A 14,483-nucleotide genomic window follows, 5' to 3' on the forward strand; every position below is an offset into this window, starting at 1 on the left:
TTCTTCTCTCTCGCTTTCTCTCTTGCTTTTTTCGCTCTTGCTCTCGCTCTCGCTCTCTCTCTCCTTGATGTGGACCATTTAAATTCTCAATAGTCGTCATGCCTCTCTGTGAATTGCCTTTCCAGGGCCCCCACAGAAGGTCAGGGGTTCTCATGGTCTTTATCGTCCTCACTCAAACAGACCCCATTTGAAAGTTGCCAGTTTGAGAGATGTAGTGCTGTGAATGTGGGCAAGCTAACTCTCCTCCTGCCTAGCAGTTTTGCCGGGGGCACCACGATTCAGGAGATGTGTAAGCCTGTGTTGCAATAAGAACGAGCTCCCCGCGGTCCCATCCCCCTCAATCTTCTAAGGTATTATTTGTATCACCTGCACCCAGTCAAGCGGGTACTGCAGTCCGCATTAACCATATTTGAGAAGGGGGTGTCTGCCCACCCCCTCCCTCCTTCCCAGACCCACAGCTCATGCGGGTTGCCAGGGCGAGGACACTGAACGCGCATGAGCGCAGACTGAGTGCCACATTATGTATTGGACGTAAGCACATCTATTCTACTTTGACCGTGGTACTCGACGGCGAGTCCTACACTGTGAATTGATCGGCTGATTTATACTTTTGCGGTTTAATGTTTGCGAATTATGGACCAGCTCATGTGGATTTAATGTAACTCTGTTAATGTTGGATGGATGGATGCATGGCTGGCTGTGTTTACGGTCATACGGTTATAGGCTGACGTCAGCGGAAGCTTAATTCAGCTAACATGCTCAATAGAAAAATTTGCCAACTGGGCATCACACCTGAGATCCTTCTTGGCTCTAAGCTCTCTCCATCTTAGCCTCATAGCATAAATGCCCAAGATATATTTTATGGTTCATCTTGTATTTAAAGTAAAAATGCCCAAGTCAAATAGATGACTTAGGCAGATAGTTATAATGGAATGTAAAAAGCAGTTTGATTGGCTTAGGATATAGCCAATGAGGCCCAATGAATCAGCAGCATTAGGAGAGTAGAGTTAGGTTAGCTATCACATTTTGGCAGAAATACGGCTTGGGCAATTATGCTATGAGGCTGACGAAATGCATCTCCGAGAGTCACCCTTGGTCAAGCACAGCTGTGGTCATCAAGCTTTATCGATAGAGGAATAGACTTTTAGGTTAAGGAGACTTTAGTGCAATCTCAGTTCAATCTCAGTCTGTTTGTTTGCTTCCATGGCTGCAGCAAACTGAGGTTTTGTGCCAATTTGTTGAATGACTGGCAGTCAACTCCGAGGCTAGTGAATCGCACCAGTCAAAAACAAGAACATCGACCCGGAGAGAAGACTTTCTCAAGGAAATACATGGCTCTAGCATTGTTGCCTGGAAAAGACAGTATTTAGTCTAAGAGTTAAGTTTCCTTAATCTGTAACCAGTGGCCACTCAAAGCGCTTTACAATCAGGGTGTCCTGGCATCCTTAAAAAGTCTTAAAAAGTCTTAAATTCATGTTTCTAAATTTAAGGCCTTATAAAGTCTTAAATTCGTACCTTCCGTACCTTACCAGCCAACCCGCTCTGCCTCCCGCCCACTCTACCTCCTGAGCAACATGCAGCTCCTTTAAACAGCGTCCCTGTAAGTTGTATGTTTTGTATATTAGCTGTTAGGAACAACCCAGGGGCAACCAGGTAGACCTTCCTATTCAAACAGGCCTCCGTCGAAGCCCTGTCTCAGGGATACTACTCTTTAAATAGTCGTGTTCCACGCCCACGGGGGACGGATTAACCGTCTCCGACTCAAAATACTTTGTCAAAGGTGACAGCCGCGGCGTCAAATAAATGTTCTCTCTCGCTCCGATCACTTCCCATCACCGCTCTGTTTCATTTGAGTGCATTTAGTTTCTGTGTCGTTCTGATACTGAACGTCGTCGCAGCGTTGATCAACGGCGCGTGTGAACGTCTCTTCGTGTGCACTCAGCGCGAACCGCAGGTCTCAAGAGAAAGGGTTTTATTACGCTCTCATTCTACACTCGTCTATTCTGCTTATATCAAATGATTATACATTTTTTAATGAATAAGCTAAATTTTTCGCACGGTACGAGTGACTGGGCATCGAGACATGCACTCTTTGTTTTGCATCCTATTTATTTTGCAAGGGAGGATGTCCGTTCTCCTAATATCCAAATTATTATTACATTGTTGATTTAAAAAAATAATAATTTGACAGTTTTCGTCGCATGGTGCGAATGTCAAAGGACGGTGCATTGAGACAAGCGGGACAGACATCGTAAATGTACAAGACATGCTCAAGAGAGATGTACAAGACATGACATGTACATACAAGACAACATTAATGCACAAGACAATCAACGACTGCATGTTAAAAGCGCTGTGTTGATGAAGTCTGATCTCAAACGCGAGAGGGTGATGAAACGGTCAGCCAAGTGGTTCACAATCACGGTGTCGGTTACTCAAATAAACATGGGCAGGCAAACAAGCACTCCTCCTCCTTCTCGTGAGCTCCTTGCCCAGGACCCGAGCTACGATTCAAGGCTGGTGACGGAGGGGGGCTCCGGCGAGATCGGCAGATTATTGAATAGGGTCGGGAGCATGAAGACGCGTGTAAAAAAAAAAAAAAAAAAAAAGGGGGAAAAAAGAGGAATGATTACATTGACATGAAAACGACCGCGCTCGGTCGGTAATGGAGAGCAAGGTCGAGCCCTGCAAGGCTGCGCCGGGAATAAACGGGAGTGAGCCAACATGTCGGCACCCCTCATTCCTGGCTATACATAATTCAGCGGCACTGATCGCTGACCGGAACGCCGTGCTTCTCACCTCAATATACCGTGTGAAACACAAATAGGTGCTCCTCACACATCACACGGCGGGGGTTTGTCTTTTCCTTCTAAGAATCCTTTGCCTTTTCCCAGGCTGGGATTAATCCCACCGTGTGACAATCCAAACCCAGGAGTTAAGACGCTCCGTGACCATGTCCTAATTTCCCCGGACGTCCGGAACCGGCTGATTTATTTTTTGTTGTACGAATATAGAACAGGAATAGAAGCGCCTGCCATGAACCGACAGTTCAGAAAGGGCCTAATGGGGTGTGGAAGTCGCGGAGCGACCGACGCTCCCACCAAAAGCCTCGAGGGATTTTCCTTTGAGATTTCTGGAGTGAGTCTCAGAGAGATGCTATGTTGCGATGTAAGTCCTGTTAAAGATGGCTGCCGGGGGGGGGGGGGGGGGGGGGGGGGGGTTGTTCATCATGCTGTTCTCATAACGCCGTCGGATATAGAGGTAGAGTGAGTCATTGATTGAACACTTTCATTGTTGTGTGGGAGCCGGAGATGCATTTGAATGTACAGAACCGGACGGACAAACGACCCGCCCCGAGTTATGGGCAGTTTGGGTCCGACTCTCCTTTGTTCACGTTGGGTTTTATGGATCCACGGGTCCGCACAAGCATCGTGCTGATGGAGCCGTCCTCCTTCTGGGATGATTGTCTATGCTATTAACCATGGGTGGAAACATGAGCACAAAGGGTGTAGTGCGGTTCAAATGTGGGCGCTTGTCGTTATAACGATGGTGATACCCCGACACCAGTTTTGGGACATAACGCACACGATTTCATTCACATGTGTGAAATATGCCACAAGTAACGGTTATGTTGTACTCGAGGTAGACTGCATTATGAAGCAGGTACAACGGGTTATCCATTTTAGAACCGTTTTGAGCGAATAGTTCAACTTTGATGATGATCCCTAAAATGATCCCTAAAATCTTTGAGTGTTTGGATATTTCTGAACACAATTCGTATTTTGTATGAGAAGGTACAACTACATTAAAAGCCTCTTATCCTTTTTAGCACTGTTTTGACCTGAGTTAAACTTTCAAAACGAATTCCTACAGTTTGAGTGTTCGGTCACTATTTAAAAGTGGATTTCTCGACACAACTCATATCTTGCCAACATGCTAAGGCGATAAGCACGAGGCTGTGATAAACACCTACAACACAGATCATATCTTATTGTGAGACATTTAATCTTCCAGCAAAAGTATTTACTTTTTTAAAAACGATCACAGACGGAATACACACCATCCACACTCCACGTATGTGATGCAGTAGCAGCCAGGCATGTGACTGACGCGGTCCCTATCGTGGCCTGTGGTGTTTGTTAAGCCTTTGAGACATTGTGTCAAGATGGCTCAACTGACAGGGAAAGGTCAGTGAGAAATATCATCTCGCAATGCTGTCCGCGGGACGCGGGGGATTTACACCCAGGGGGAAGAGTGCATCACATATACGGATGTCTCTGCTCCCGTTTTGTCATCGTCGGAGACAGGACAGTCCTTGGGAAATATGATTTGAAGATGTTTATGAGAATCCTGTGTGCGGGAGTCTTTTATGTCGTGATGCTTTTATTGATTGAACGGTCCGTTTAGCTTTGTGTTGTGTTGTGCGCACAATGGGTGCGAGCCACTTTGGATGTTTAGTGTCATTTGGGTTGTGTTTGATTTTATAAATGTGTGTTATTTTTATTCACTCGCGTGGGCATTTTATGATATATTGTGGGGAGAATAATGTGGTGTTTGCGCTAAAAGTAGCCCCTTTAACCTATTCACATTCGTTAGGTGTGCGACCATAACACAAATTGATTTTCACTATTGAAATGATTCTCATTCTTAGCTTGCAGTCATGGCACGGTGTGTGTTTGTGTGTGCGTGTGTGTGTGTGTGTGTGTGTGTTAACCTGAGCGTTTTGTGTTGCTTACCAACCAGCAGCAATACATTGTTGTAAAGTAAGGGTTGAGAAATATTGTCACCAGCTGTAAAAAAATAATAATGGGCCTTGCAGCATTTCACAGCATGTAAGTAATTTCTCCCGATGGGTGTTTATACCGAGACAGCAATAAATTACATTCGAAAGTGGTTGCATTATTAGTCATCCGTAGCTATACTGTTCACACTATTCAAAGAAAATCCCCAAATAAGTCTTTCTATTTTAGTTTTTTATTAAATGAAGTGAAATAGATCCATGTTTTTAATGCACAATATGAATGATAGCCTAAAAGGGGGTACACACATACACACACGCTTACATACACACGCTTGCACACACACACACACACACACACACACACACATGCGCACGCGCACATGCATACAAACATGAAGCTGGTCTGTGTGGTTTTCAAGATCCAATCAAAACATGGAGAATCAAATCCTATTTCCACCAGATTTCGTCCTTACACTAATTAGCTGTTTTACTCTGAGGCATGGAAGATCGGCTCCGAATGCCATTCCACATCATCTTCAAGCCAGACCGTACAGGCCTTCATGTTGGCCTTGCAATCACTGTCTGTCCATTAAGGTTATTGCAATGCCTGCAGGCGCGGGTTTTCAGTTAATTTACTTCAAATCATAAAAGTACTGGAAGTACAAGAATTAAGTTAGTTTAGAAATGTCGAATTGAACCGCACTGGTTTTTGCGACACTCATGAGAGGAAACCTCTAAAAGAGTGTATGCCTCTGCATTGCCGAGCTGCCAATTACCAATTTCATCCCTTTCAGTTGATTTAATGTGAACCCCAGTAGGTATGGTGGACAACGGGGGTCATTGTCTTGACTAGACGGTCGAAACACTGAAATAAAACGTCCCGCATCTCAATGATTTTCCATAATCAGGTTTTGGTTTCATATTCATTACGAACCCTGATAGATACGTTGTGCACTCAACAAGACATGCACTCAGCTCTCTAATTAATTCTGTGCTTCTACATTTCTTGTTATACTTTTTCCTCAACGTGCCATGCGGTTTCATTCCTGCATCCCTTGACCCCCTTCGAAGCCTCTTCAATTATTCGCTCGGCAATAATAATTGCCGGTCGTAATTCAAACAGTAGCGTGGCGGCGTCGTGTTGCATGGCAGAGGAATTAGTGTTGGCAGCCAACCTTTGCCTTGGGCTCTGCTGGTGAACAAACAGAACTCTTCTGCCCCCCAGGTCTCGGCATTGTGCTGTTTGCACACAGTTCAGTGGCCACTATGCAACTTTATTAATTTGTTTGTTATTTACTTCCAAAAGGGAATGCAATTTGCCTAGGAGTAACAACAGTTAACCTGACAGTACCGCGGCCCCCACCCACACACTCGACATCACGCACATGCATGTACGCAGCACACGCACACAAACACACGTGCACACACACATAAGATAACACACACATAAGCTTACACACACACGCGCGCACGCGCGTGCGCGCGCGCACACACACACACACACACACACACACACACACACACACACACACACACACACACACACACACACACACACACACACACACACACACACACACACACTTGCAAGAAAACGTACACACAAACATGCACAAACACACACGCAGGCTAATACACACACAAAAAGAGAAAGCTCCACACCACACATCAAGGTAAATTGATTTTTTTATTTAGTCAAGGCTAGGATGTTGCCCGAGGCCTTTATTGTTCTACTTGGTGAATATTTAATATCTTTTGGGTCGGATAGGCAAAATTTTGCCCACCACTGGCTTCTTTCATCGCATATTGTATTTGTTTGGGGAAAAGACCTGTACAAACTTGTGGTTATTGATAGAAACAACACAATTTGCATTTTATTTTGCCAAGTAAAACCTTGAAATAGTTGATTAGGAATTGTTTTTACTTTGCAACAATTAATATTAGTGTTTGCATGAAATATGGATGATCATCCCACTCCTCTCTTGTGGCTCTGTTGCCGCCCAATCACAGCAAAGCTCCAGTGTGGAGCCCAAGCGTAGAGCACCAGTGTAGCTCTGTTTTCAACCCCTTTTCAACCCGCCCCCATGTTGTTGAAGACACATGTTCGTCGCAGAGCACCAACGCTCCACCGGGGGAGCTGCAGCGCGTGGCGGGGCCGAGACCGCGCCCCTCAGCATCGGGTCTTATTTATCCAGCGTGGGATTTAATACACCGCTCATGTGAGGGCAAGGGCGCAAGGAGGTTCAGCTTTCGGTTTTGCATTCTCTGGGGGTGCAAGACCCCTTTATGTGGGCATTTTTCCTGGGCCGCTTAGGGTCTACTGGTCCACAAAAAGATGGATCATTGCATATAATTTCAAAGTGATTAGATGAGTGAGGGCTCTGATCCTAAGATGGCGACAGACTCCAGGGAGACCAGGCACCCCGACCTCACCCGCCCCCTGTCCACAGAGTGTGAGGGCTCCCTGTCACCAAATTGAACACTGAAGGGACAGCAGTCACCCCCCCTACCACCAGCGACACCTCGGCAAGCAAAAAACACAAAATGAGGGAATATCTTGCAGAAGATTGGTGTCATTAGAGCATAACCTTGGGGCTCTTCGATTTATGGACAGGACATGAGAGAGGGACCGGGAACAGTTCGCCGCGGCAGAGAATGAAACGCAGTTGACCTCAGGCTGGCTCAGAACAGAGGTCACGGCAAGGTTTTTTTGAGCGTGTGTTAAAGTTTGAGCCACTGAAGCGATAGTTATGTTATTATAACTCTAGTTCCGTGAAAATTCAAACTATGCACCTATCAGCGTGGGCACCGCCCACATTTCCCACGGTATCGTGTCTATATAACGCGGTGTATACCGTCGCTCATCCTCCAAGCTTTTCTTTCAGCAATTGGAGGGTACAGCAGGTGGGAAACTAGACGGCTACGCCTACAATCATAGAACTAGAGTTATAATAACATAACTATCGTTCTATTTCATGTAGGCTACGCCGTCTAGGCTTCGCCTTATGGGCTAAGGTGAAGCTGCGAGCGGAGCCCGATCAATGTACTCCTGCTGGACCCCAGTCAAAAAGACCTAAGTCACCAGAACACATTAAGACTCAAAAAGCCAAGGAAGTGTAAAACACAACAGCTTTATAAAAAACTAATTCCTCCTAGATCAAGCAAGGCAATGATCAAGGGAGAAAAAAGTGAGTCTGTAAAGACTCCGGCTCTATTCCGTGCTTCATGGAACCCATGAAAGGAAAAGAAAAACCAGAGCAACTAGGTTTCCAATAGGTCCGCTACCACCGGGGCGGAGCTACGGAATTCGGCTCTCCAATAATGGGACTCTCTCGGCCGTTTCTTATTTGAAGAAAACGGCGGGAGTGCCACACTGGTAAACAAAACCACCAGACAATTGGCAAGCCAATAGAAAAAACCCCTAGCCTGGTGGGGGAGTAAGACTGGTAATCAAGTCCAACTCGCCAGCCGGCGAGAGGAAATCCAACCACGACACTTTAAAGAACATGTCTATATTCTTAAGCCGTAAAAGGGGTCCCGGACTCTAGCACAGAGTTGCCGAGTGAGCCCCTGGACATGTCTAACATGTAAAAACGGACAAAGGGGCCGGGGGAAGACCAAGACGCAGCCGCGCAGATGTCTTCCACCGAAACGCCCTTGAGTAGAGCCGTTGAAGCGGCCACGCTCCGTGTGGAGTGAGCTTTAACGCCCAACGGTGGCGCCAAGCCCTGCCGAGAGTAGGCTAGGCAAACACCCTCACATACCCAGCGAGAAAACCGCTGCTTAGAGAGAGCGCGGCCCCTGCTAGCGTCGCTATAACACACAAACAACTGTTGTGTGGAGCGGAACGCTGCCGAGCGATTCACGTACATAGCCAACGCCCGAACCGGGCACAGGAGATGCAACTCCGCCTCCGCCTCACTAGAATGAGGCGGGGGGTGAAAAGCCTTAAGCACAATATCCCTCGACCGAAAAGAACTATTAATGTTCTTCGGGAGGAACGCAGGATTAGGTCTGAGCAACGCGAAGGAGCTGTCCTCGTTTAGCAACAAGCAACTCGGGCTGACAGACAGAGCGGTTAGCTCACCGGCCCGCTTGGCAGAAACCAAGGCCAACAAGAGCGCCGTCTTAAATGACAGGGCATCCAAAGGGGCCTGAGAGAGAGGCTCGAAAGGATCCCTGGACAATCCGCGCAACACGGTGGGGAGATCCCAGCGTGGTGTAAGCACGCGTGAAACAGGCCTAACCCGTCTAGCCCCACGCAAGAATCTCTTGACCAGTGGATGGCTGAAGATCGGTCCACCATCACAGCCTGCATGGCCAGCCGAAACGGCTGCCGCATAGACCTTGATAGTGGAGAAGGCCAAACCTTTTTCCAATAAGTTTTGCAGAAACGAAAGCACGCTTCCCACCTCGCATTGAGATGGGACAGCGTGGTTCGTCTCACACCAATTAGAGAAGGCGCAGCACTTCGCCGCATAGAGGGAAGAAGTAAAAGGCGCACGAGCACTCTGAATAGTGTTGATAACCGTCTCAGGCAAACCTTTGCCCTGCAGGATCAACCTCTCAGGAGCCAAACCAACAGCCGTCCCGAGACATCGGGCGGGTGGTGCACCGTCCCGTGGGCCTGTGAAAGCGCATCCGGCCTGAATGGTACTGGCCAAGGCGCCGACCGCGAGAGCGCGGCCAGCTCTGGAAACCACAGAGCTGAACGGTTCTCCGGGGCCACTAATATCAGGGACAGTCTCTCCTGTCTGACCCGTTCCAGAAGAGGAAGGATCAGCTGGAGCGGGGGAAACGCATACAAGAGAGCCCGCGGCCAAGGTGTGTGTGCCAACGCATCTACCCCCAACGGGGGAAGATCCCGAGGGCTGAGGGAGAACCACCACCTGCAGTGCGTGTTCTCCCGGGACACGAAGAGGTCCACCTGCGCTGTCCCGAACCTCTGCCAGATCAGTCTGACAATGTCGGGATGTAACCGCCACTCGTCTCGGCGGGGACCGCCTCGAGACATGAGGTCCGCCCCAAAGTTCTGGGCGCCCGCGATATGCAGGGCTCTCAGACTGCGGAGATACTGATGAGCCCAAAGCCAGAGCTCGACCGCCTTTCGGTGGAGAGCAGGGGAGCGGACTCCCCCCTGTCTGTTGATGTACGCCGCCGCCGACACGCTGTCTGTCCTGATCAGAACGTGGCGGCCACGCACCAGGTGAAAGAAATGCAACAGCACTTTCCTCACAGCGTCGAGCTCCAACACATTTATGTGTGCTGTAGGGGGCGTGCGCCACTCGTCTCCGACCGAGTGAGAGAGGCACGTTCCTCCCCAACCCGTCAACGAGGCGTCCGTGAAGACCACTACGTAGGACGCCACCCTGCCCAGGGGAACACCCTTGAGAAGGGCGGAGGGTCCTTTCCAATATTCCAGGTCTGGCGACACCGAACGGGGGACGAGGAGCACCCTGAGCTTGTGTCGCCTGGGGTCCAACCGTTGGCGAGCAAACCACCGATGGAGTCTGCGCATAAAAAGCAGACCCAGGGGGACCACGGGGTGGGCAGCTGCCATCAGCCCCAACAGGCGCATGGTGGACAGTGCGGTCACGTTTCTGCGAACGTGAAAACGGGAGAGCGCAGACAGGATGGCGTCTCGCCGAGGAGGCGAAAGCATCGCAGTCATGGTGGCTGAGTCAAGTAGACTGTCTGCCGGCTGGGGAGCGGGGAGCTCTTCTCCCAGTTGATGGCAAAACCCAGGAAGGAGAGATGGTTTATCACCAACATGGTGTCCCCTCTCGCGGTCTCTTCTGAGTTGCTCAGAATAAGCAGATCGTCTAGGTCAGGGGTGTCAAACTCATTTTAGCTCAGGGGCCACATGGAGGATAATCTATTCCCAAGTGGGCCGGACCGGTAAAAATATGGCATAATTATGTAAAATTAAACATGCTGTGAGCACACCAAACACAGGTTTCCCATTTACTTCCGTGAATAAAAAGGACGATGACCATTTTTCTTAGAAAACACTGCACTCTGTGTCCACTTTTCGTCTTTTTGACAGACATTTTGGGGCAATGAGAGTGCCAAAGCGCATAATGTTGAAAGTATAAGGCAAAACGACATATACTTGCTCCCTGCTCAGCCCCGGTATAAAGTTTGCTTGCTTAACATAATTGCTATTGCGACTTCTAGTGGACACATTAAGAACAGCAGTTTCCTTCATTGAAAAATAGCAGATCATTTTACGTTACATTCCAAAGCGACTTCCAGTTACACACAATTGTCCAGTAGTTCAACGTACAACAAATTAATCAGTGCCAGTCAATGCAATCCATGTAATGCTAGGAAGGATTTTAATTATTATTATTTTTTTTTTCTCCAAAAAAAAAAAAAATATTTTTTACAATACTGTACTTCACAAAATCATCTCGCGGGCCGGATTAAACCCGTTCGCGGGCCTGATCCGGCCCGCGGGCCGTACGTTTGACACCCCTGGTCTAGGTAGAAGAGAATCCTCTTTCCCTGACGTCTGAGCGGTTCCAACGCCGTCTCCACACACTTCGAGAAGGTGCGCGGAGCCAGGGAATAGCCGAACGGCAGACACTGGTACTCGTACGCCATCCCGATAAAGGTAAAGCGGAGAAACTTCCTGTGCGCCTGCCGAACAGGGACGTGGAAGTAAGCATCCTTGAGATCCAGGGATGTGAACCAATCGCCCTCTCTCACACACCGGAACAATGCTCCGACCGTGAGCATTCTGAACTTCCTCGTGGCAACGAATCTGTTGAACACGCGAAGATCCAGAATAGGTCTCATTTCCCCTGACTTCTTGGAAACCAGGAAGTAGCGGGAATAAAAACCTAGGTGAGACTCGTGGGGGGGAACGACAGTGATGGCCCCCTTTACCAAGAGACGTGCCACCTCTGCTGCCCGAGCCGTGCTCGCAGCCGGTCCCGTAGCGTGGTCTCCACCAACCCCATAAAGGGTGGGGGACGACGCTTGAACTGTATGGGATGGCCCCATCTCAACGTGGTGTCCAACCACGATGGCAGAACGCACCGCTCTTGCCAACACGCATAGCGGTTGGAGAGAGGGCGAGCCGACAGCTGAGGAAGACCGTCCAGGAATAACCCGTATTCCTCTGCCCCTACCGCCTCCACACTGCGTGTGAACCAAGGGGGGCTTCCCACGAAAGGGAGGAGGCTCAGCGAGCGTAGGAGACGTACCAGAACTAGCAGCTGTAAAAACAACGAGCTGTCTAGACGTCGCGCTCGTGCCCGCTGAACAGGGAGCGAGCCGTCCGGCCGCAGCACCTGTGCGCATGCGCTGTCCGCAGGCTGTAGCCACAGCGCGCGGACCCATCTCCTCACCTATAATGTGGGGAACCAGGAGACCGGTACAAGCGGCCGTATCCACGGGCTCGTGCAACGAGTCTCTGATCCGTCCATGAGGCTCCAAGGGACGCCGCTTCTTAGAAGCAGGTGAACCAGAGGCCATGTGAACACGCCGTCCGACCGTCACCCTACAGCCACCGGGCTGAGAGGGGGAAATAGGCAACATGGAGGAGCGCACCACAAGCGTAGGACGCAGGTGGCCTGGGGAATATCGCTCTTTAGGTACCATGTACTGCCGTTCGGCCGAACGGTCTTTACTCTTTTCTTTAATAGGGAAAGAAAAAGTAGGAGCAAGCGTCCGGAACTTCCCGGTCCGTGGCGCTGCTGCTCTCCCCGTGCGCGGCGGCTGCGGCTGCTGCACCGGGGCTGGAGTCGGAGGCGGTCCCATGGAACGCTGGGACCGGCCTAGACCGCGCTTCCTCTCAGCCTGCTGGCGGGAGGAGCCTGTGAGAATCGTCCCGAACCGGGAACGATTCTCACGGACTGACTGCTGGTGCGCGAGCACCTCGGAGAACCTGGGACCAAATAGGCCATCCGGCGCTAGTGGACCCTGGACGAGGCTGGCCCGCTCTCGTTCCGGCACCGCAGTGTGGGAGAGCCATATGACCCTTTGAATCATGGTAGCCCACGCCATATGCTGGCCGGCCGAAACGGCTATCGGCTGGCATAGCTGGAGGATGGCGCTGGAAAAGCGGGAAACCGCCAGCCATCTCGCGGCTTCCTCCGGGCCGTAGGCCTCCCTGTCAGCCGACAAGGAGACCATGGCAGAGGAGAGCAGGGCGATGTTGTTGACCGCCGCCGCGGATTGAGAGGCACAAACGAACACCCTGTCCGTTAGGCCGACAATCTGCTTCTGGAGGCGGTCGGGGGGCAGCGGCTTTTCGTTAAGGAGCCCGGCGCCCGGACAGAGAAGCGCTGCCAGGGGAGGCTCCAGGCGAGGGATCCCCCTCGCCTGAGTATCGGCCCACCCCTCCACGTTGGTGAAATCCGTGTAGGATCTTACCGGAGCCTTCAGGGTCGAAGGGTCCTCACCGGCAGCAATAAACAAGTGCTGCAAAGGCGGGAACAAGGGGCACTGGGTAACCCGCCGGGAAAAAGATGGGGTGCGAAAGCACTCGCCCTGCATATCGTCAGATACGGGGGCGAGAGGCGGGACCGGCATGGGAATCCCTTTGATGGCCGCCGCCTCACCCATGATCTCCCGGAAGAGATCGGTCATCCGGCGCGGACCCTCGTGTTGTATGACGGTGGCGGTTGTAACCCGAGAGCGGGAAAAACCGGACGCCGAGTCGCCGAAGACGTCGTCCAGGGAGGCGTCGATGATGCCATCGTCGACGTCAGGTCCGAACAGGTCGATGGCGTCAGCCATTTCCACCGCAGGGGAAAAGAAGAGATGCCTGGAGAGGATCCCCTCTTCAGGCAGCTCCCGGCAGGCGACACAGGAGACGGGGGCCGCCATAGCAGCCGCGGCGTGGTCGGCGCCGAGGCACCAAAAGCACGCCAAGTGCCCGTCATCCGGTGCCAGGGAGGCGGGACAGGAGGCGCATAGGAGTCCTGAAAAGGACCTAGCTCTAGGAGCGCTCTCAGGTGGCCCTGAAAAGGGCCGTTTGTCCGCGGCCTCGCCCGAGCCGCTGCCACCGGCTTGGGAGATCCGTGTTGAAGTTCTCATTTTCTTAATTGTAGTTCTAAATTTCTCGCTGATAAGCACAAGTGCTGAAAGAAAGGATGAGGATGAGCGACGGTATACACCGCGTTATATAGACACGATACCGTGGGAAATGTGGGCGGTGCCCACGCTGATAGGTGCATAGTTTGAATTTTCAGCGCGCGCGCGCGGGACAAGCCCATAAGGCGAAGCCTAGACGGCGTAGCCTACATGAAATAGAACCATAGTGTTTCTATCCTGTTGTTTATCCCACCTGCCGACGATCTACTTTCCCTTAAAAACTACTGGACAATGGAGAATAGCCTGTGAAATATGGGTTGACTACGGATGAGATGTCCAGAGGGCCAGTCCAAATGCGTCAGATCCATCACTGGGACCCATGTTAGTCCCTGGCATGGCTTGGAGGCAGAACACCAAGGCTACTGGCATTGTGGGTGAATTGGTCAACAACAAGGCCACTGGCATTGTGGGTGAATTGGACAACAACAAGGCCACTGGCATTGTCACTGCAATGGTCAGTACCTTCGCCGGCAGCCCAAGAGGCTCAGACAATCCTGTATTACAGGAAATGGTCAAAGAAACCTAACTCCTTTTGCCCGTCGTGTGCACGTTTGTACCTCTCGTGTACGATCTTCAGAGCGTAGATCACGGCACATCAGACCGCTCTCCTGCACCCATTAGGGCTCGGAATAAAGAC

General features: G+C 50.6%; 1 protein-coding gene across 1 annotated transcript in view; it reads left to right on the forward strand.

Annotated features, from left to right (window-relative positions):
• LOC132459082 (CUB and sushi domain-containing protein 3-like) overlaps positions 1-14,483 on the forward strand; it is a 255,684-nt gene that overhangs the window by 116,349 nt on the left and 124,852 nt on the right. The window lies entirely within an intron of this gene.

Source organism: Gadus macrocephalus, chromosome 6 (genome assembly GCF_031168955.1).
Source record: "Gadus macrocephalus chromosome 6, ASM3116895v1".
NCBI lineage: Eukaryota > Metazoa > Chordata > Actinopteri > Gadiformes > Gadidae > Gadus > Gadus macrocephalus.